We start from the raw sequence: 24,605 nt of genomic DNA, 5'->3' as shown, positions 1-24,605 counted from the left end.
TTTGATGTGCTAAGAAGTCTTGATCAGCCTGAGAGAGTAATAGCTCGTGCGCCCAGGAACAGCAGCAATGCATGTTTACTGTGATGGACATACTACCCAAAATTCTTTGAGTCTGAAAACTAGCAGAGTGCATTTCTCATGGCTTTGCTTCAGCATGTATCTTGCTTTTTTTTAGCCTATTTTGTAATGTACGTGAAGAATTTGCTCTTGTGTTGCACCTATATAAAGAGATGCCGCTTTAATGTCTGGAAATGCAGTAATATGAGTGCTGAAGTGCTGCCATCACCACAGCACATCAGGGGAAGTTTGATGTGATCACATGGATGAGCATTTCCACCCAAGGTTTATTCTTAGACTTATTTTTCACTTTCACTCTGGTTTGATTTTTTTTTTTTTTTGGCAAATGCAGTTAGCAAAGTTAAAATCTGAAACAGTAATCTAAATCAAAGAGCAAAGCGTACTTTGCATGAACAGATAAATACCAGAGCTAAAAGTATAAGGAATTATTTCATTTCCTTCCACTAAAAGAGCAGAACTGATGTCACTCCAGACTCTTCCCAGCGGTGTATGGTGGAAGGGCAAGAGACAGTGGGCACCAGCTCAAACAAAAGAGGTTCACACTGGTTACAGGGAGACAGTTTTTCACCCCAGGGACAGCTGGCTGGCCAGCCAGGGGCACAGGTTGCCCAGGGAGGCTCTGCCGTCTCCATCCTTGGGGGGGTTTCAAGATGTGACTGGACAAAGCCTTGAACAACCCAGTTGGATCTTTTAGCTGGCCCTGCTTGGAGCAGGAGGCTGACCCAGACACCTCCAGAGGTCTCTCCTAGCCTGAATTGTCCTGTGATCCATTAAAACCCACTTGAATTTAGAGGGGCCTTCATGCTTGGAAGAAGAGTAGAGTGGCAGGGTCGTAGAGGGTGCTGTGATAATGGCAAGGCTGGTGGTGGCTGTTGTAGCAGGAGGAATGCAGCATCTGCCTGGGCTTGTTCTGGAGTGCCATCTGGGGCCATCGCTCAGTGTTTGTTGTTTTGGTTTTTAATGGTGCAAAGCAATTAAAACCCACGACTTGCTGCTTCTGAAGTGCAGCAGCACATACATTCTAAACTATACGCTACTTGTTTTACACCAACAGTAGCTGTATTGCTAGTTTCCAAAATTTCAGAAGTAATCAGTTGACTTTTGTTTACAAGCTTCACCTCGTAGCAGCAGACTTCAGGAGAACTAGATTCTTCACGTAGAAGGCTTCCAGTCTTTGGGTTTTTTTTTGTGTAGCTTGTTTGTGTTTTGTGTGTTGGTTTTTTTTTTAAGCGTTGGGCTATGGCTATCCCCAGCCCTTCAAAAATATATGTGGCAGTGTGAACAGGAGGCAGATTAAAATGGGTGGTTGGTTGGACTGAACAGGAGTCAGTTCCCTAAGGCGAGCTAGGTGCTCGGACTGAACAGGAGTCAGTTCCCCAAGGCGAGCTGGGTGCTTATGGGTGATGATGTGAAGCCTAACAGAGCTCCTGTAGAGGGGGCGTGGAGAGAGAAGTGGTCTAGATACCAAGGCAGCCTTGCAGGGTGAAATGGGTGAGCCTATAAAGAGAAGCGTGAGCGGGGTCAGAGATGACCACAGTGGCTTCTGAAGGAGCAAAGGGCTGCTGATGGTTCAGACACCCCCCTACCCTGAGTGATCCTTTGCGTTTTTGGGAAGAAAGCCTGCAACAATGGAGTTAGTCCGGGGGACGCTTGAAAGCAAACTTAAGAGTATGCAAAGTGCACTATTAGTAGGATGTAGCTTATGAACGCACAAGTGAATGAATTTGTTTAACCTGATCTCAGTTTTTCTGTTGTATTTCTGGTTTTGTTGGCTTGATTTTTCTTTCCTCCCGGAAGGGAGTTAATTTAATTTACAGATTGACTCTCCTTCTTTGTGTTGGGAAGCAATACAGGGGAATAGGGAAGGGTACAGTTAGTAACTCCAAGTGAGATTTCAAAGGCTTTCACTTACTTTTGTGCTTTTTTTAGCACTGTCCTGTCTGCTTCCACCCACATAGCAAGTGAACTGTAATTCTTGCCTGTTGTGCTCCAGCTGTGGTCAGTGTGGTTAGTGGGTGAGGTTGCTATGCCACAGTGTCTTGTCCCTTCCATATTCAGAGGCTGAAAGCCATCAGGGTTATTGCTGTGAGAAACTAAAAGCTTTAGATTTTAACCTTAACTTTACCTTGACTGTAACCACGCTGCTCCGTGTGCCTGCACAGTAACTATCTTCAGAGTTACGTTGACGATGCTATCGTGACTTTGTCTGCTTTTCCTCCAGCCTCAAATACTACACTGGGTAATTTGATTTTTATTTTGATTTTTTTATACGTATGCAAAGCCTTTGTATTTCTGCTTTTCTGTTTTTTCCCCTAGCCGTTCATTTTCAGTTGTTGCATGGATAATAGTGCTGATGAACAAGTATTTAGCCTGACACATAAAAGCATAGCTGTAAAGAAAATGAAGCAGAGAAAATTACAGTGGCAAAGGTTCCTAAATTATAGTTGTACAGGCAGATTGTGATAAGGAAGTAGTTAAACATTACTATTTAGTCAAACCTGCAACTGTGGCTGGTACTTCGATTGTCTCCTCCTTTTGCTGACACTCAATTTGTGTGGTTGGTGAGATACTCTTCCTGCTAATAAAGTCCCTGTTTTATTGAACCAAAAGCTTTTGGAAGTAAATGGGTGTGTTTTTCTGGTTTTAGGTCAAGTGCCAAACAAATGCTAATTATTTTCAGATTTGCTTTTAAAAGAAATGTTAGGTGCTTGCTATACCCACTGCTTAAAAAAACCACAACACAAAACCAAGACACAAATTGATCCACCCTTCTGAGAGTGCATACGTGTTCTGTTAGGTGTATTGGAAAACATACCTAAGGTAATAGGACTGAACTGGGATATTCATAAACAGAAGTATTAATGTTTGAGCTGACTGTACGCTGGCTACAGCTGGAAAGCCTGCTGCTTTTATGGGAGCAGCGTGTTTGCTCGCAAGCCCCGGGTTTGATGAACAGTGCAGGCAGATGTGAGCACTGTCTTGTGCATGCTCTTTGGTGGAGTTGAGCACTTGCTCATCAGCGTGGTCTTGAGTACAAGCCCCGATCTCCTAGCAACAGAAATATTTGAAGACCTTTGCTCAGTTTCAAAGCATCACAGCAGTAATCTGTGAGACCCTGGAGACCAGCTTTCATCCACAGGGATGTGGAACCAAGCAAATGTGATGTGTAGAACTTCCATGGAAATGAGGAGTAGAACCCTTTCGGGGAAAACTTGCACCTTTCTTCATAGGCACTGTATTTTTCCTTCTTGGAAGTTGCTGTTAGGATCCGAGTTGGTGGTTAGTAATAACTCCCTTCACCTCCCCTCCCAGGTGATTCAGAAAATGTCCTAAGGCAAGTTGGGTTACTGTGGTTAATTTTGTTTGAGCAGGATGGGTCCCTGTTTGTGAGCAGAAGGTGGTACTCTGTGGTAAAGCTAACTGCCTTTGTGCTTATCTTAACCTTGATGAAGCTATTATCATAGGTTTGTTAGGAAAAGAGTGAGGTGAAGGCAGCGGGCCAGACTGAGCAAAGGTTAACAGCCATAGCTTGGCCGTCAGCAGAATTGTGTTGCTGGGAATTGCATCGGAGGTTTTGCACAACTTTATTGTCTGCTTGGCTTTTAGCTGTTTCTGCGAGCATGTCCTTCAGAAAGCTAAGGAATGGCCAAGGGTTGTCCACCTGCGATTTCTGCCTGCCCTTTGCATTGAGGAGCCAGTCCAGAGCGTGGCCAAAACCCTGCAGAAGTGGCAGTTGTTTGTGGTGGAGCCTGAGAGAAATGGATTTCTCCAGTAACTGTGAGGCTGTTCAAGTTGGATCTTGGCAACTTGGCACGCTCTTTTTTTTTTTTTTTTTTAAATAAAACATAAAAAATTCTTTCTCACCAGAACAGTTGTACTGAGGTTTGGTGTTGCATCCTATTTTTAACACCAAAGCTCGCTTATCTCTAGTTAAACATGTGGTATGTTTCATTTGGGGAGAGATGGCATTTTATCAAACACCACAAATGAGCTTTCTTGTTAGAACTAATTCAAACCAACTGAAAAAGGATTCTTCCTATTTAATATAAATTTATGTGTGCATGGTTCTCATAGTCAGAATCAGTAGAGCTTATTGTCAAAATAGAGATCACTCAGTCGTTGTTCTCTCAACCCAGCATTATGTTTGTCATATGGTACTTAAAAAATCCTTATGTGCCTAGCTTATCCCAGTATTGCAGGTCTTTTGCACCAAGCTCATGTTATCTGTAGAGGAATAGAAATTCTTCTGAAGTCACCCAGTTTTAAAGCCTGCCTCTTTATGCAGAAAGATAATTGCTGGCCGGTGTGTGTGTTTTGCAGTAGCGGCAGTCACCGCAGCAGTTTGAGTTCTGTCATGTTTATGCACGGCCAGACATTGCCCAAAGGCTGGTAAAAATTTGCTGCAAGAGCTTTTATTTTTCAGTCTTGGGAAGTGGGCTCCATCTAGTGTTTAAATTTAAGATTAGGCTGGACGCCAGCTCCTTTGCTTGAATGCCCTTGCAGTGTGGATAAAGGACATAGAGGAGGAATTGGGATAGGCATCGCTTTCGTTGATGATTATCTGGAATGAGACGGTTCTCGATACAGTCAGTATGGGAATGGCAACCTGAAGCACTCTGTATGTCTTGCACATGCACTTGAAACTAAAATAATCCTTTTATGAAATGGCACATGGCTAAAAAGAAATTAAACCAGCATGGCAATTATGTGATCCTGGAATATTTTGTGGTTAGCTCCTATATATACTCTCACACTATTTGATGTGGCATGTTAGAAACCAGCATGTTCATCTATAAAATCAGAATTAGAAAGCTAATTGTGGAGTTCTTTTAAGAAGTAATAAACTTTGAAATGTGGACTGGATATTAATATCCAGTCAACAGAATAGTTTTCCAATATGTAATGCTTCTCTAAAGAAAGCGTGTGGGATTCTGCACTTTATTTTTACTTATGTTTTCTTAGTATTTCAGTTTTTGTAACACATAATCCTCTGATAAAGGGTGCTTCTTTTTTTTTTATTACTATTAAAAGGGATATCAGATTTTGGTCTGATTTAAACTAATATAGAAAAGTATTTGATAGTTACTGTCTCATGTTTCTAGTGCCCTGATGATAAATAATGCTGTGAAACAGAAGACAAGAAGCATGAAGAAAAAAAAATTCATATGTTCAAGGTGGTGTTAATTAATCTAAGCAACTTCTATTTTTTGTTGTTGTTGAAAGTGGATCAAACTGGGAAAGTTTAAGTACTTAAGACAGATCACAGATTTGCCTTCTCCACTGACCTTTTACAGTCCGAACTGAAGAAGCTGGGACTCCGCAATGTTTAGTTGAGGGCACAGCAGCAAATCTGCAGTGAGGAAAACTTGTACTGAGGACTATATTCAATAATCGGTACAGAGAGGTTTTGTCTAGTTGCATTTTTTTTCCTCTAATTAAAGGGAGATTTGAGGCCACATTAACAAACTTTTAGCCAGAGCTCTATGGCACCTTGCAACCATGCTTTGAGACTGATGAGGAAAGAGGCAGGCAGGCACCGTGGCCAGGATGAGTGTGGCTGCATGCCTGAGCCACCAGTCCCTGGCTGCGCAGGGACACTGCAGACCTTTGCTGCAACTCGGAGGCAGGGTGGGGATGTGTGACTTGCCCCTGTGGTCACTTACCTTGAGGGCTGGGGGCTGAAGAGCTGCAGAGGTGCCTGCCCCTTGCAAAGGCGGAGGGTGATCCCCAACCCAAATCCCAATATAGCTTTTGGCTGGTTTTCTGCCAGTTGCTGGAGCAGTGTAGAGCAGGGGCTGGGATCCAGTCCCATGTCTCTGGCAAAGAGCCCGTTGTTTTTTCATCTGTGAAATATTTGGGGTTTAGGCTTTCCAGTTGACACTTGTGAGCTAGAGCGTGGACAAAGTTAATGGGAAACATCTGGTGCCAGGAGGGAGCCGCGATGGCTGCCTCGGCCACATGAAAACAGGGAGCTGTTGCAGTAGGGTGCTGGGGTGCCTGCATATCTGCAGCGCGGGGCTCGGGAGCAGTGGCCAAAGAGGGCACCCGTGGCAGTGGGATGTAGGCAGTGAAACCCTGCAGAGCATGGGGCACATCCCCCAGAGCCTCCCAGCATTGGACTGTGCTGCTTCATTTGGCAAAGGAAGGCAGCCAGCAGTTGTGTGGGGGTGCTTGAGTATGTATAGGTACACATGCTTTTTTGGCAACTCATAGATTATTATTTGGTTTTGCTTTTGAGCCACTGGTGTATTTGGCAACCTCTAATCTTCCCATATAGGCATAGACTTAGTCTGTCCACCCCACAGAGACAGTAGTGTTGGGGTCGATCTGCTGGCTCATCTGGACTATTTTGCTATTAAATACAGTCTTCTGTAGGCAAAAAACCCCACCCATTTCTTTATCTGTTGCATTTTAAAAAAGCCCAAACCCACAAAATGCATTGTTAAATCCAGTTTACTTTCCCGTATTAGTTAATTTCACATTTCTCTTGGAGTGGACAATGAAAACAAACCTAAGTTTGTTACCTGAGGCCTCTGGGTCTTCCAGTGATCCGATAGATCACTAGATACCCTGTGGTGTTTGTTTTTTTTAATTACCTATTTAGAAGCAGTGGCTACACTGCAGTTTCTAAACAAAGCTTGGGTATACCTCTGTTTCCCTTCAATCCTGTAAAAACCCTTTTCTCTCTGTAAAGAAAATTGAATTTTGTCCAAATCTAAACTACTGCTAGGCCTTTAAAACCTATTTGTAAAGCTACAGGTCAAAAAGGCAGGGCAATATTTTCCTTTGTGGAGTGCCTGGTAATATGGTACTGTCAGCTCAAACACTGCACCACCTAGAAACTGGTTTGCATAGTAGCCCACGGGGTACTTCTAGCTGAGGCTAAAGCTGGTGACAGAGGCCTTACAGGTGGTTTTTGTTGTCACCCATCAGGCAGCGGGATAGGATGCCTTCCTCATGTTCTTGCTTTGAATCTGTGAGAGGTGGGCTTTGAATCCATGCTTGCCATGTCTGACACCGCTGGTGGTCACGGTGGTGGTGTCTCACGGCAAAGGGAGCTGGCTTGCTGTGGCACTGGCAGGGGTGGGAGGGTCCCCGAAGAGGTGTCCCCTTCCCCCAGTATGGCCCTACAGCACAGCTGCACCAGCACCTCCCAGCTGTGTCCGAGATTGCTCGTGGTGAAGCTCAGTGGAGGAGGGACAAACCTCAGGAAGGCTGGACTTGGTCATGGTGCCAAACTGCAGGCAAGGAGGTGGCGGCACCAGGGGAAGCTCGTAAATAAAGGGTGTTGCTGTGTCCACCAAGTCCCTCTGCTGAGCATAGAAGAGCCTAAAGTGACAAAGCAAATGCCGAATAATCCCTCTGCACTTCAGAATGGCAGAGTTGAGGGTAATCTAGAGGAGATGCTTTGCTGCACTTGGGAAGGCTGTTGCAGAGTTTATGGCGGCAATTAAGAAAAGCATAGTCTTGAGAACGTGAGGTTGGAAAGGTGGTTCTGGCACATGAAAATCAGGTCTGGAGCTTTTTGATCGCTTCCGTTGCCCTATTAGAGGAGGAAAGTGCTAAAATAGAGACAGGGAGTGGAAAAGAGCAGAAGTGATTCATGGCTTCAAGTAGTGCAGATCCTGAAGATGATGTAATTAGTACTGGCCTATTTTACCTGAAAGAAAAAGAAAGCTATAAATAAAGGGCAGGGTGGGGAAGGACAGGTAGAATATTATGAAGAAATGACTATTTTGGACTCAGTATGTCCAAGTAAAATTAAGGTATAAAATCATTTATGAGCCATCTGTGTTTTCTTTTGTGGTAGAGGCAGCAGATACACAATGCACTGTGGAAGTAGATAGTAAGAGCAGGTAGTTGGCATCAGCTAATTGAAGGGCTAGGCAGTGTATTTTGGGAGAAAGAGAATATACTAATGCATCAACTAACTAGATGAAGGCTGCTAAGAAGACAAGACCCTTAATTTAGATCCGTATTTCAGACCATGGTATGGTCTGCTCCTGAACATTACTCTGCGTGGTGGGCACAGCACCCGTGTTGCTGTAGACGTATGTTCACCTCTTGCACATCCATCTTTTCCCCGTGCAAACTTGAGCCCGCTGGTTTGGGAGCCAGACTTAGCCGGCACTTACAGTCTTGCATTGGTTCTGGCTACCTGACTTGAACTCCCTTCCCTCTCTGCCAGGGACTGATGTCTTTGGTAGTTGCCTGACCCATTGGGTCTGTGCCACGGTAGCATGTGACATTGGAAATTTATGAGCCAGAAACTTGCTGCTAAGAGGCTATTAATTTAAACTAGAAGAGGAGAAATCAGGAAGGCAACTTCACTGTCCTGAGTTTGAGAGGATTGGTTTCACGGCTTAAACTGTTGCTTTTGTCACTAAATTACTTTTTTACTTGACGAAGAGATGGTTCTGCTAACATCCTTCCATCGTAATATGCCCATAAGAAATAACAGTGAACATCATTGTATTGTAGCTCTGTTCTCACAAGTTCAACATTGTGATTTTCTTTTGGTTTCTTCTGTGCTTATAGAGACAGTAATTGTTTCTGAAGGAAAGCTTGCTCTAATTTGTAGACGTTAAATTGGTAAGAATTTGCTTGCTGTTGCTGATGTAATTTCTTGTTTGTCTGACCTCATTCACCTATCATTAAAACCATATTACTGAATCTGAGTTTAAAAATTGCTGTAGCTAATAGGGAAAACCTTTGCTTTAAGTGTTTTGTTGGCATGATCTAATCTGTATCCTTAATGTCCACTGTGGGACTGGATCCAGCTCTTCAGTGCTGACAAGTGCCTTTTAGCCTCACTTACTTATTAGGTGGAAAACAATTTAAAAGCTTAGTTATTAATGCCACTTTTTATAGGAGAAAGTAATGAAATTGCCCAGTTTGAAGACACAAGTTATATAACTTAATATCTAATCTTAAATAGCATTATTAAAGCTAAATGCCCACCATAAAAATAATTTGAGGTTCATTTTGTTACAAAACCCAAGAAGGCGGCTTTCTGACATAATACCTTGTAATGCAATGGCCAAAAAAATACTCTCTGCCTATGGGGTACTTTGCAAGTTACACGTAATCCAGGCTTTATTAGCTTGCTCTGCCAGACTGCCTGCCCTTGCAATAAGTGTCCCTCATGCTTGAAGCCCAAGCATGTTTGCAGCTTTTCTCCTTACGAAAGTAGGTATGAGGTTAGTTGGAGTTACTTGTGATCTGATTGCTTTGGAAGTGGCAGTATAAAACTGGATTGGACTGGAGTATGCAGTAATATTTGCAATGATCTTTTCCTTCTTCTCTTAAATGTCTGCTTTGCTCTGACATTACAAAGGAGCAAGACCTACCTGAAAGCTTTTGATTCTAGAGAAGCGGGGACATAATCTTAATTTCTCAATTAAAAGGTACACATTCTCACATATCAAAAAATGTTTTATAACTTTTTTTTAGAACGCGCAATACACTGTTGAATTCCTGAAGTTTCATTTTTCTTGGTAATTCTGCTTAAGGGAAGAAATGGCAGCTGGTCAATGGTGGGGAAAAGAACATGCTGAATTAATGTTGTGAGAGGGGAAGAAGAATTTCATTAATACCAGGGATGATTTTACTTTTTGTTTGATTTGATTGCTTTCACGCTTTGATTTGCATCAGCATGCAAATATTTCTTCCTTGCTGTGCTTAATGTTGAAAGAGATAAAATAAAGCAAATTACAAACAGAAGCGGTGAAGGCAAATCTTTTTATTCTGAAGGAAAATGTAAATGTTATCAGTACAAGGAAAAATTAAAAAAAATACGCTTCTCAGAAAAGTGCAGCAATCACAGAGTTTTGAATATTTAAAGATCAATTTTGTCATTACATCAAACTAGCTCAATCAGAGCAGGAAAAATGCAGTATTGATAAATGGTGCTTCTGAGTGAGATATTTGAGATGGTATTGTCACCAAAGTGTATTTATAGAGCTCCCAGGAGCTGTTCAATACTAACTGCGCAGGAGTGGTAGCTTTTTACTTCCTGGTTAGGTTTATTTTACCTGCCATATTCCAACGTGGTTTTTGTTTTTGCATAGGAAATAAACCATCACTTCTGAGGTTTTTTGGAAATTAGGATGTTAACATCTGTTCTGAAATGCACTGGTATTTCCTTTTCTGGAAGAAGAAAGGGTGGGGGGAAGTATAGAGAAACTAAAAGATCTGATAAGTTAAAAAAGGAAGACTTGTATGGGAGAATTGCTTCATTTCTTCCTGACCTATATTAAATCCTAATATCTGCCACTTTATTGTTGAGATAAAATAATCTTTTTATTATTTTTTTAAAGGAAATGTTCCTTGTAAAATCCCTGAATGCACTACACCACAGATCAGCCTGATCGATAACTTTACATATGTTGTAGTAGTATTTTGATGGCTTTATGCTTAAAATTTACGCTTAAAATGTAGTGTTGCTGGTGCTGTAGTGGTACTGCTGTGTGTATTATTGAAATGGCTTGCTGCAACATCTCCAGTGTAAGGGAGGAGAAACAAAAGGAGGGAAAGTCTTGCTTGAAGCCTACCGGCAAGAAGAGAGATAAGGGAAGGGTGTGTGTAAACAGGGGTTGCATTCTGGAGGTAAAGCAGAAGATGCAGAGGTCATCAAGAATTTTAAGTTAAAATAGGCAATGTTCATGCACACACTACACATTTGCTTGAGGCGGAGTATGTGAGTAGTCTCATTAATGTCAGAAGGCCCCCTTACATGTTTGAAGTTGAGCGGATTTATAATTGTGTGTTGGATTATGTCCCAAGTCCATCATGCAAAATTATTGCTTCCAATAAATTCCTACTGCTTGGTGCAAAAAAAGAGGAAAGAAAAATCTTTGAACTGCCTATTGTACCACCAGAAAAAGGAAATGATGAGACAGAATTTGGGAACCCTTTTATTGTCAAATAAAGGTCTCTCCCCTGAAGTGTACCTGCGACTCCCCAGTGGGGTATTTTCCAGCTGAGGTCTTGCCATGGGTTTGCCTGCCCTCACCTTGCCATGTAACTTGTTGCAACGGTTAGATGCTTTTTTTCCCCACCCTGCCACTTACAGATGTCTCCTTTGGATCGCTCCCACCACCACCCCACCTCATCCTTCTCTGCGTGATCAACTGCTCTTGACCTCAGCTTGCTGTCCTACACGGCACCTCACTGCTGCGCCCAGCACCGGCTGGCTGTCCCTCCGTGCCCTCCTGCCGTGCTGCAGGGAGCCTGGGTGCTTCTCATGGTGCTCTCCTTGCTCCAGCAGGGCTCTGCCTGCTGCCTCACCCCTGTGCTGCTTGGCTGCTGTCCTGCTGCTGCCCTCAGCCCTTCTGGTCACCTGCTTGCCCCGGGCACCTGCATGGGGTGCCGGACCGGTCAGGCAGGTGGCTCTCTGCACAGACGTGCAAGCGGCTGGATGGTCACTTATGTTTCCCATTCTTCCCTTGAATCCTTCTTTTTCTAATTTAAATGCTACCTTTGCATTTACCAGCTCTTTTCGTTTGTCTCCTACTGGTTTTTGGGGCTCTCCCAAAGCTGAAACAGAGGACTGCAGACCTGTTGAAACTTTCTGACTGAAATCAAAATGGAAAAGCAAGGCCCAGGGCCTCAGGAGCAGCGCTAGAAAGCTTGTTTCTGTTGGGATACCTTATTGGAATGGGTCTTTTGAATTGATTTAGAATTTTAAAAAAGGGTCTGAGAAACTTTCCTTTGAAAGCCTTGCAGCTTCTTCTGGTTATAGGCTGAGAATTGACTTTGAAGTATCCCTGAAGTGGAGCCATCTGGCTTGCTATTACTGTCTAGAGTGGTCACCAAAGACAGCTTTTGCTGTTTAACCTCTACAAAATGTTCCCTGCCCTTAATGAATATCTGATGCCAACCCTGGATATATAGATGATGTCTCATGGGGAGAAGGAAATCATTGTAATAAGGTTATTATTTTGGCTACTAATTTGTACTTTCCAAATGTTCATATTTACTGGAAGGTATTTTTGTTATTTCATTTTAATGCAGTTGGATTTGTTCTTAAGTCTGGGTGCAAGAGAATCCTTAGTTTTCTGGCTCATTGCATTTATTCTGTAAATATTTTTTTCATTATACCACATTTCTCTTGAGTTTTTGAATATGAATACACTGAAGTATAGTGGCTTAACTTTATATTATTTGTTTTGCCTATGTAACATGTTAGATAAATGCACCTTTCAGCCATGGTGGGAGTACTGTGCTTTGAAGTGAGAATTGTACTTTGGCCAGTAACATAAAGATCCACTAGTGTATTGAATAAATATATTGCAACTACTGATGACAATCTCCTCCTCCACCTTCTCAGGAGGTGCTGCTTCTTTCTCTTACACTGGTTTGCTTCTGGAAGTGTTTTTTCTAAGCATGGTTAAATGATAGCCAGTGATGGGCCGGGTTTTATTTCCGTCACCGAGGGAAATGATGCTAACATGCTGCAGAATGTCTGGTAGAAACTGCACAATCATTTTGACTTTTCTGGATAAATTAATTCTCCTATAGTATCATGTTTCTAGCTTAGAGCTGTGCTTGTCCAGCATAAGCACAGCCTTTCCTCGACTCCTGCCATCGCTGTCTCAGGTTTGTGGTCCAGCTCCTCACCTCCCTCTTCTTGCTCTGCCTCCACTTGGACAATTCTTCCAGAACGACAGCTGATAAAATACTGTATAGCCCTCTTCCCTTCAATGTTTTCTTCTTCTTTTTTTCTGTTAAACAAAAAAGAAAAATCTTGCCTGCTACCCTTCTCTAGATTGTCCTTTCCTCTGGCTGCTGTACAAAATATATCCAGAATAGCTGTGAAGTTTTCAGGCCAGTACCTCAAATTCAGGGAATGGCTCTTGTGAGCTTTATTTTTCTTAAAGCTGTCTTTTGTGGGAACATCCAGAGAAAAGCAGTGGCTGCTGGTTATGGGCTTGCTGGGCATCCATGGGTTTCTCTCGCTTGCTCTGCTGTGGGCTGGGAGCCACCTCTGCCTCTGACCCTACGCCGCTGCTGTGAGCCCTGCCTTGAAGCAGCACTTGGGAGGGATGCAACTGCTGCTCCTTCATGTGGTGACATACCTCCTCCTGATAATGAAAGTAATATAACATAAACAGGCTCTTGCATAGCAGAGAATAGCATTTTGCAGTTATTAATCAAATCCAGACATCCTTACTTCCAACAGCAGGAGGCTGGGCTCTTGGACCCGGGGCAGAGAGATCTTTTCTGCAGTCTTTGCAGCTTCTTCCGTATGCTTTCCCCATCTGAGGTGGTGTGCTTTGAGTCTAGTGATTTATTATTGTTGTTGTTGTTGTTATTATCATTGTTTATTATTAGCTAGAGATCTGTGAGGGCATTCCTCACCCTTTGGGGTAGATTGTACTCTGCACTAAGCTGAGGGACATCCTGTCTCTTTTTGTGAGTCTCTGAGAAGGTAACAGTTCAGCAGAGCCTGGTGGTCAGAGCAGCAGCAGTCGATGGGAGAATGCCATAGCAGCACAAGACACTTCAGAAAATAATCCCAGTTTGCTGCTGACTTTCGCTTTCCCAGGATCCTGTCCCCAGAGACCCATAAGATCCTGGGTGATGTCTATGGCCTCTTGCCTGGCAGAGCAAGCTCATCTCAGTAACAACCATCTGGGGGGACCACTGGGAGGGAATCCTGCTAGCTAATCATCAGTCTTCAGCATCTCTTCAGCCTTGTTCTGAGATGAATATGGGAGTCAAAAGTAGCTGTACAAGCAATTTGTAAAAAATATTTTATGTGAGAAGTTAGTTCTGCCAAATAATCTACGTTTTGCCTATTGAAGTAATTCTGGTGAGTTTGGGGTTTTTTTGCATTCACAGCGTGAAGTTTACTAGAATTAAGTAACTTCTACTGAGCTGGTTTGGAAGTTCTGTGATAAGACTACATCTATGTATATTAAATAATCAAATTCAGTAAGAATAGCTCTTCATTATATCAATTAACTAATGGTGCCTTTAGATTCATATGTTTTAGAGCGTTTAATGCACGATGCAGAAAGAAGCAATTTTCTAGCTTGTCTATTTGTTTGCTTACAAGCAGTTTCTTTAACTCAATGTTGAAACGAGTTTTTTCCTACCTAGCAAGACATATGTTGTACCAAGAGGAAATGTAAACAAATCATCAGTTCATAGAGTAAGTTCACTGATGTTTATTTTTTAAAGTGTTTCTTCTTCCCCCACCTCCCCTCCCCTTTTTTTTTTTTTAAAAAAAAAAGTTTGTATAAGGCAATGCATGGCAGAGAGATTAGGGTCTCTTACTGCTTCCTGAATCCTCTCCCCTGCCCCAAATTTATAAAACACATGCGTAGTCCACCAGACGCTTTGGCAATTATCTTAGCAGAGGTATTGTGCAGGTTTCTGCTTTGCATTTGGTGGATGTCACCTATGGTGGCTGCCGAGGAGAGGGTGAATGGGGCGGCTGGTGGTCAGTGGCCTTGGCTATCATCGGTAAGGGACGGAGGGAGGAATGCTTTAGAAATGCCAAGTGAGTCCCAGGCGCTGGTGGCCTTGCAGGGGAAGGAGGCTGCCTTTATTCAGCTCTGCAAATACTGCTGAGAGTTGTCAAAGTCTCCGAAGCTCAGTAAGTTGTTCTAAAAACTATTTAACTCTTACTGTGAATATTTGGTAGAAATGTAGCTGTTTGGGTGAAAAAAAGGCAGCAATCTATATCCATTTTGTTCCTGAATTAGGCTCCCCAGGATTAGGATTTTTGTTGTCTTTCCTGATTCAGAAATAGTCACCCACCCTCTTTGCAAGTGTAAATTGCTTTCCCATAATGAGATCAATGGACCTTCACCGATTTACAGTAGTAGAGAATAATTTGGCTCATTACGCATTTGATGAGATATGAACAGGGAGGCTATCTTTGCATGGACAAATAGTAAAATAAACATTAGGACTAATAAAAAATGTCATATCCTCCACAGCTGTGTTCTGGCTATGTATGTAGGGAGGTGCCATTACATATGAGTGGGACAGATGTATCCGTGGGTCATTTCCATGGGTCACCCAGATGAAGGCTTTTTTCTCCTTCCTACTTCTGTTGTGCTAAAGTCTGTTTTGTCAGTCAAGGTGGCAAGAGGCTTGAGTTTAATCTTGGATTTAGCAGATGTCCTGGCAAAGTGCAGCTGCTCTTCCCACAGGCATGACTGATTTTTTTTTTTATTTTTTTTTATTTTTTTTTTTCCCTAATGGAAACACAAATCCTAATGAAGTGTTTTACAGTTGTACCAGGCTGACATTAAGGGTGGGTGTTTAGAACCAAAATCGGGATTTAAAACCCAGTCTGTTGTTCCTGTAATCTGGTTGAGCGATCAATCACCCTAGGGCAGCCAGCTGGCTATAGGCAAGGCTTTTGCATTCCTACAGTTTTGATGCAGACCCTCAAAACCTCTACCACTGTGACAGGTCTGGCAACTGGCTTGTGCTGCCTGGCACTGTTTATCCTTTGGGAAAATTAATAGTGTTTCCTTAATTTTATTTTTTGTCCCAAAGAAGATATGTTGCAATGGTATTTTCTGTGACATTGATAAATGATATGCATTCCATCCCTGGTGATGTGAATTCTGGAAAGGGAAGTGGGAGAAGAAGATAAAATTGATTGTGAGATGTGAGGAGTATACTTGAAAAGTTGTAATAAAAAATGTGGAGGTCATCTTCTTTAGTCTGCTTTAAGAGTTACATTATTTTTGTTTCTCAAGTTTATACATATCTCAGAGTAGTAATGAATTTATACAGGAAAGTGAATTTTGGTGAAAGACTGCTGTTAAGACTTTTGTAGAAAAGTAAATGTGAAAGAGCTCTGCTGCTGGCCATGGTTACTGCATGTTCTTTTCCAAATACTTTTTTAAAATATTTTTTTTCCTTATATACAAATATTTTCCCCTTTATGTAATGCTGTAATGACTTAGATGATGTTATATTTCTCATTTAGTCACATCTTGCATGTAGACTTTTCTGGACTGACTTCTTGCTCTGTGTAATACAAGTGATGTTTTTATCAAGCACATTAAGAGGAGCGGGCAGAAAATGTCCAAAGGGATCACCTTTTACTTACAGATTTCATCCTGAAAGTGTCAAAATTCGGAGTGCTCTGAATTTTTCATTCCGTATATGCCATTGGTGAGTAGGGTTGGGTTATCTCTGTTCTTAGTAACAGCAGAGCTCTTTACTCTTGTTTGGTTTTTTTTTTAATTATTTGATTGGTTGGTTTTGGTTGTTTGTTTCTTTTAAATAGTGAAGAACTAAATCATGCTTACACTGCTATGAGGCAATGTATTTTATACACTTTGTGGGTTAGGAAGCACTCAGGAAAACAAAGATGGCTTTGAGGTGGAATAATCCTCCAGCCTCCTACTCAGGAGGCTTGAGTTTAGTCTCTAGGCTACACTACTTCAAAATAACCCTTTCCCTCCCCTCAGTTAGTGCTGATGACCAGACCGGAGTGTTTTGGCTGCTCAGTGAGGCCTCCCTGCCATGAATCGGAGACGTGTTCTCCGGTGGCTGTAACCACGGATGAAATATCTGCGATGGCGCAGCAGCCCCTCCACGCCTGGGGCTGCCTGCTGCGGGAGCTGTGTTTTGTTTATCCACCAGCTGCTTTGAAATGGCTTGTAACGGCGCTGGAGTCTCTGCCACTGGGCTGCGGGAGGGATAATGTATGAACCTGCTGTGCTTCAAATCCAATGGTGGTGTCTCTGTAAATCAGAAACATTAACTTGCTTAAAATGTACTGTATTTTGCCATGGTTACGTGGTTTCATCTGGTGTGGGATGCAGAAGTTGCCTCTTGTCCACTAACACCAAAACCTTCTTCTGACACGTTGCCATGATGCTTGTGAGAAAAACACGTCTGCAAAAATGGCAGAGGTCCTTCTCATGCGACAACCGACGTGGGGTTGACTCCAGCCATGGGTGGCCCCAGGGCTTCCTGAAGTAGGTGGGAGCCTCGTGGGCTGTCTGGCTCTTGCAGAGGTTTTTCATTTATGCCATAAATTTCAGTCTTTGGGCAGGACCCTATTTTGCTGTACATTGCACCAATTTCAAACTAGAGTGGGAAGTTAAGGTTTTGGGTTTTTTTTCCCCTGCCAAAGGAGAGGCCATATTTCACTGGGAAGTGGCAGCAAAGGTTTTCAGACTTCTTTTTGGTTTTCATAGGAGATGCAACTGGACTATGCTGCACAATCTTTTTATTATTTTTTTATTCTACCTAAAGCTTCCTTCTGCTGCTGATAGTGATGAGGGGAGTAAATGCAGATCAGCCAGGACAAATAAACCCTTGCATTATTATTTTTTTTTTCCTTTTTAGCAGTATGCTTCACCCCCACAGATCTCATTCGTTTGCTTTGCAAGTACAGAAATAGAAAAGCTCGTCCCAAGTTCTGCAGGAGGTTCATGAGTAGGGTGAATCAGCTTCCCAGTACAGCACCTATGTCCTCAGCAGTGTATTCAGGAAGCGTTCCAGCATGGTGAGGACACTGAAGGGATTTTGTGTGGCATGTTCTCTGAGCAGCTCTCAGGGAACTGGAGCTTCTCTTCTTCTTCTGCTGTCACATATGACTGGGGAGGTGAAGAAGAGCTCTTGGGCAAGGGGCTCCCAAACTGTAGTGCTTTGGGAGGTTAAACCTGTTACCTTGAATTATTCTCAGAAGCTACATAACAACTAACACAAATCTGTTCTTATCTTTTGTGATGAATGGTGTGATCTGAAATTTCACATGATAATTGAGTGGCTGTGTTTCTTGTTGTTCCTGACAACTTCCCAAGCCCAGGCTGCTCTCAGAGCACACTGTAGTCCTCCAGTCTTGAAGTTCATCAGCCAGTCCATGCACCTACAACTTAAAACTATCACAGGGCTTCTCAAGTAAGCCAAAAACATAAAATGGTTGTATATAAGAATATGCGGATTAGTTTTGGGAAGGCAATAAGCAGGGTGTTAAACATTTTTAGTAAGATCCATAGGTCCATGGACTATTATACCTTTTTTCTTTTTCTTCTTTTTTTTTTTCCTTAATACCTAGCTGATGAATTACAGAAGTAATTCAAACTTTGTTTTCCTGTTCTTTTCTGCTGGCAGCTGGCAATTCTTTCACTGTGATGCATATGAAATCACAACTCGCCAAGGCTCCTTAAAAATAGGTGTGCAAAGCTCTCACATTGTGATGTTCCTCAGGGTTTAAGTCTTTAGGTTGAGAATATGCTGGTTGAATATGAAGTCGTTGAGGACTGTTGATCTGAGAAGCCTTAGAAAACTTTGATTTTGTTATTTTCAAAAATAAATTGCCCTCACCACCCCCCCTAACTGACTGCTCAGAAAGTCGTTACTCTATTGCTGCTTTTTATGCCCTTTGCACAACCTTTCAGAATCATGTGCTCTAGAAAATTAAACTATGAAACAGCCTTGACAAAATCTAATTGAAGGCTCAAATAACAAAGGGTACAATTGTAATGTTCTTGCTGCTAATGAAACGCAATTTAACAAGTCAGTTCAATAACTTGCTTCTAAACCCTAGAGTAAAGTTTCATTCAGTCAAATTTAAGCTACCCCAAGCCTTGCAGATGAAGCAAAGACCATGTTTATGGCCCATCTACACTGGGAGCCAGACTGTCAACGTGGAGCCCTGCCAGCCCGGGCCAGATGAGAATCTGGCTGCACACAGAGAGCATGAGATCTGTGTTTTTTCACAACTAGCTTTTTGACCCTGACATCCAATCCAAAAACCACAACTGTTGCTGAATTGCTAGCAAACAGCAATTTTTTTTTTTTTTTTTTTTTTTTGCACGGTAGAAATGTATGTCAAGCCCTAGTGTGCTCAGGGGGTCTGGGCAGCTTTCCTCATGTCACTTTAGCAGAGGCCTAGATAACACATGCAATCACACCAAAAACCCTCTAGGACAGTAGCACATGCAGCTTTACTGCTTGGGAAGCAAAGCTGGCCAGAGCGGGTACACAGGGACACGGTTACAGTATTTTGTCTGATGACGAGCAGAGCTGCAATGCTCTTGGCGTGGGCAGGTGATTACATCCCAGCTGAGATCACCAGCAACTATTTTTGTATGGGGCCACACGCTAACCTTTCTGGGGGAGAAGCCAGCCACGTCACTTACCGGTTCAATTAAATGTTGTAGGAACATAGATGGCAATTAGCATCTTAGCATCATTACATTGCTTCAGTGGTGATGGATGAAGTGATTTACCTTCCATGAACTTTTTGCTTGAGAAATATTCTCTCTCCGTTGTAGGCAAAGTGTCATTAAACAGGAATCCCGAAGGGATGAGTCAGCTAAATCTGTTCCTTTCTCCAGCTTCCTGCTTTTTCTTCATCTTTCATGTTTAATATTAATTTGATTCTTTCGGAGACAGCCATTTTAATTGATTAAGTAGACCCGAAAGGTTGGTGATGTGTTGCCAACATTTTAAACAATATGTTCCTTCAAAAAATCATCCATCAGCTTCGTGCTCTTTTCAGAGGACTGGGAAAAAAAACCCTATCAGTTCTACATCCTTCATCTCATTCCCGGAAAGATCAGTCATTCCTCCTCGTTGTATGTCTAGTTTAGTACTCCCTGGCTTGCATTGTTTTTTGTGTGCCTTCATGTGAAGGTAGTTAATGTTCCTAAAAGCAATGCTGGAAGAAATGTATCCTGTTCCTTCTGCGGGAAGGTGATTTGGGACCTTTTCTAATGAAGACTTCAGGAGCAGCGTTTGCACTGCATTGCTTGGGCTGCCCGTGAAGGCAGTGGATGCGTATCAGCTCCATGACTGAGCAGCAGCCGGCTCAGTCCTAGGCTTGAACATAAGCTGTTAAGAGGTGTCCCAGGATTACCTGCCAGGTGACTTTATGCTCCAAAGACTTTTTCCGCTGTTAGGTGTGATTCCCGTTCGCTGTTAACAGTGCTGTGCAAAGGACTGAATTTTTGAGGAGGTGCAGGAAGGGAGAGCCACAGAAAGCTGCATTAGTGGACTAGGAGAGAACCCTGTGAAGCTTGGCAAAGAAAAAAATGCAGAGTACTGCACCTAGGAGGGAATAAACCTAAGCAGCAGCACAGGCTGGAGGATGACTGCCTTAGTAACAGCCTGTGGGGAAGGACGTACAAATCCCTTTGGAAAAGCTGAGCGTAATTCAGCAGTGTGCCTTTAAAGCAGTGAGGGCCAACCATAGGGAGAGATAACAGAATCATTTAGGTTGGAAAAGACCATTAGGATTGAGTCCAACTGTAAACCTAACAGTGCCAAGTCTACCGCTAAACCATGTCCATGATGATTAAAAAGAGCATAGATGGCATGTGAAGAGAAGTCCCCTCTATTCAGCAATGGATGGGCTGCATCTGGAGCCCTGTGCCCAGTTTTGGGTCCTGGTCCCATGGAAGAAAGGCTTTCAGTTTTAGAATGAGGATTATCAAGATTGCAAGGATGCTGAAGGACAGAATGATAGACCAAGAGAGGAAGGAAGCGTAACTTTATCCTGGAGAAGGAAAAATTGAAGTGGGATCCTATGCATGAATGGTTTGTAGGTAAAGTGGGGCAGGCTCATCTTGAAAGTGCATGGCAGAAAGGGGAATTCCTGCTAGGTGTAAATAAATAAATTTCACAGTAAGGATAATGAAATATCAACACAGGTTTCCCAGAGAGTATGCAGACTTTTTATCATTGAAGATACTCAGAACTTGACAGAACAAAGGCTTGAGCAACCACATCTAACTTTGAAGTTAATCCTGCTTTCAGCAAGAGCTGGGACTTTGTGACTTTCAGAGGCCTCTTCCACTCAGAATTATTCAATGATTCAAATAATCTTATGCTTTATAAGATTTTTATTTGTAGTTATTTCAACTGATAGTCTGATGTTTCTCATGGGAAGTGTTTTTCCACCCATAATTACTCCCAATTTGAAACACTTAGGCTAACCCTTTTATCCAAAATGAGCATGTGCCTCACTTGGAGTGGAAGAGAAGGGATTTGTTTTTTCCCGAAGCCAAAATTATCTTAACCTTATTTTCAGGAATGAAAGGATAAGATATTGTTTTACCTGTATTCAAATTCTGACAGTCCTTTCTCAAAAATTCTATTATTCTTGTGCTTTCAGGCAAAGCCTATTAGCCTAGCAGGGTGCATGGCTTCTTGGCAAGGCCATACTGAGTGAAATACTGCGCGAAAACCTTGTGTTGAATGAAGATTTGAGTAAGTTGATATGACTAGGGCTGGATGGAAGAAAAGCCTTAGAGTGGAGAGTATGAGAAGGATCAGAACATGGGGGAAACAAAGGGGGCAGAACAGAAGCAAGTCAGAGGAAGGGACCAGAGCGTGGTATCTTTGCTTTGCCCTGGGTAGACTCATTCAGTGATGTGCTTGGAAGCCAGCCAGCCTCCTGTTTACTTCTTACAGAAGGGCTGTGATAAATGGGGCAAGGCAATGCAGGTGATGAAGTAGCAGACTGGACCTGACCGATCATTCAGTCCTGTCCGTTGCCCCAGGGTTCCCTAGTGATGCTATGTTGCTTTATCTGATTTTTCCTTTTTCTGAGATTTGAGAATCACGGTGCAAAAATGATGAGCTGGAGCTGAAAAGTACTGGATTGTGCTAAAGATACCAAGTGATGTAAGCACCCTTCCCCGGATGGCACAAGCTCAGCATCCCAAATTGATGGATGCTTTTGACTTCAACGTGAGTGGCTCAGTCTCCTGTGTAAAGTGGTGGGTGGAAACATTGTGATTCAGTATCGAAGGCTATTCTTGCAGTGGTAGTTTACCAGAGTTAAGCACTACAGGAAGGCATGCGAGGAAATTGATAATTCCGTCTTCATAGCTCAATTCCTTAAATACCTTTCACCCTTTACACGGATAAGGCAGCAGTTCTTTCCTGACCCCCCAGACAAAAGGAGAGGGGGAAGGGGGGGATTTGAAATAGTGCATCAGAGGAAGGCAACTTAATTCTGGCATTTTTTAAGTACTGGATTCTTTAATATTAATGTTAATGTAATATATTATACTGTTTTGTCAGTTTTCTGTTGTAGAAGTTGGCCATCGTGATGTGTTCCTCTGAAGCTTCTCAGTCTGTTCACATGCTCAGTGTTACCAGCATAAAGGAGAGGGACAGTTTGTCCTGCCCAGTTCACTCAAAGAAAAGTAAAAATGGTCTTTCAGAGGGCCTCTCTGCTGCATGGGCTTCCACCATCCCTTTCACCTCGCTGATAGCAAATACGTATTTCATCTGTGCTTTGGCTCTGCTTATGATACTGTTAGAGCATTTATTTTTAGAGTTGCCATCTTTTCCTCTGCTGCCATATCTGTCTGCAGAGTATTGCACTCCTGCCAAGTTACACTTGCTCTAGACACAACATAAACAAAATTACATGTAAAAAATGTGAAGCTGTTTGGATTCACTGGGAAAAGTGGTTTTAGTTTCAAAATAATTTCACTTTAGCATTGTTGCTAATCTTAATCCTGTCTAAAACAAGGGTTATCTGTTGTTGATGTGTACAGGGTATAGCATGCTTTAACTCTTACCACTGCCTTGAGTTGTGTGATGCTGCTATAGGAGAAGACTTAATAATGTAATTTATGTGTATCAATAGGAAAAGTTCTCTAATTTTCATACTGATACCTGAAAAGATCCCTGGAACTATATAATTAAATGGGGGGAGGATGGGATGAAAGATAGGAGAAAAGTATTTATCTTTCTTTAAAAATGGTGGCCCAATCAGTACATGATACTAAGGACAGAAAAGGTTTTATTCAGTGTCCTATGAAGTCTGTCTTCATCCTAAATCCATTAAATCTCTGATTTAAGACTATTGTGGAAGCCACAAGGAAAATTTAGGCATGTTCTGTGAAAGTAAAATACTTGTGCTTGGGGTTGTGTTACTTTGATGCTAAGAAAAGAAAAAAAAAAAAAACCAAACAACAAAAACCAAAAAACCAAACCAGCTTTGGCTGGTGTTAGTTCAGAAAACGCCTGTTGTTAGTTAGCTCTGAAGAGTAAATACTTTGAGGCTGAACTTCAGTAACGTGTGTTACTCAAACATTGCTTTGATGACTTTTTTTTGTTTGTTTTTTCTTTAATTTGCGGAAGAGTCACAGAAACAGAACCAAACTGGTAATTTAGATGGATGCTGGTATCTGGTCCCATGCTGGTGCAGAAGGATGTAGCTGCACATCACAGCTATTATGGTGACAGAGACCTATTGAAAGCCAGTTTTTGTTAAGGCTGTTCTCAGAAGAGACGTGTAGATGTTAGGAGAACGCATATGCGATTGCGTTTAAAAAAACTGTTTCACTGAGAGACACAGTAATAGTCGAATACAATGAAAATGTAATTTTTATTCTTGCTTCTCTTACGTGTTGTGTAGGACCACCTGGTATCTGGTAGGACTAAAATGGGTTTGACTCTCCCTTATCTAGATAGTGTTCTTCAGTTTGGAGATAAGTGGTGCCACAAGCAATGATGAAGGGAAGGAATTTGATTAATTAACTGCAAAGCAAGGCACAGATGAGCTCAAGTCCAGAAGACCCTGGCTCTTGGGGAGGCATGGAGCTGCACAGTTCATGAGTGACACTATTCTCTAGGACTCATTAGAATAAAACAAGCTCTAAAGAACAGGTCCCAAACTGCTCTGATGCTGAGCAAGTGAGCCCAAGAAAATGTTCTGCTGTCTTTGACAATATGTGGAGCAGTGTCTTGCAACAATTTAAAAAATAAAATAAAAATAAATAATAAAGGGATTATGTGAATATTGGTAATGTTTTCGATGGCCTGCATAACTTGCAGGCTAATTTCTGAAGCTCTTGGGCAGAGCAGCCCTGCAGCTTTAGGGGCTGCACCGCACTTTGCCTTCTCCTTCATCTAGGGGCTGGTGGCAGCTCTTACCCCTGCTGCACCCAGCCCGCCTCCCTGTGTGCCTGCCTGCCTCCCTGTGGAAAGGATGCTCTGTGTGCCTTCTCAGAACAGGGCAGGGGACAGAAATTAAGCTTGGGAAAGAGGAATACTCCAGACCATGTGTTTAGCAAGTTCTCCTCTGCAAGAGAGAATTGGTGTGGGACGAACAGTGAAAACTCTGGCTATTCTGTGTCTGCTTGCTCTATGCTGAGGTAAGATACAGTTGTGAAGTAGAGCAGCCGGTTTAAAAATATTCTGCATATCTAGAGGAAAAATGGGGGTATAAAAGGGGGAAAGCATGGTTGTGTTATGGCCTGGTTATGCTCTTGTAGCACCCATTTAAATTCCCATTTATATTTTCCTAATACACTCATCTCCTTTTTGCCTCAGAGCTATTTTAATTGAATTTGCTTGTTCTGCCTGCCATTTAGCTGTGAGCTGCGCTGACTAAAACCAGTTTCAATGCAATAACAAACCACGTTGTTTCACTAAATTTCCGGCGTTAAAAGCAGCTGACCTTCATGTGCTGCTGGGGGAAAGGGCGGGTCTGCTGAGTGATGCCAGGAGCCACATGCAAAATCAACTTCTGCACATAATTTGGATGAGAAATTATTGTAATTGCACTAACTACC

At 42.4% G+C, this 24,605-nt stretch overlaps 1 protein-coding gene across 4 annotated transcripts in view; it reads left to right on the top strand.

The window, feature by feature from the left end:
• The window catches only part of EPB41L3 (erythrocyte membrane protein band 4.1 like 3), a 143,182-nt gene that overhangs the window by 8,932 nt on the left and 109,645 nt on the right, over nucleotides 1-24,605 (top strand). The window lies entirely within an intron of this gene.

This window comes from Falco peregrinus, chromosome 3 (assembly GCF_023634155.1).
Source record: "Falco peregrinus isolate bFalPer1 chromosome 3, bFalPer1.pri, whole genome shotgun sequence".
Classification (NCBI taxonomy): Eukaryota; Metazoa; Chordata; class Aves; order Falconiformes; family Falconidae; genus Falco; species Falco peregrinus.
The sequence above is the reverse complement of the archived record's forward strand: the minus strand, read 5'-3'. Positions and strand labels throughout refer to the sequence as shown.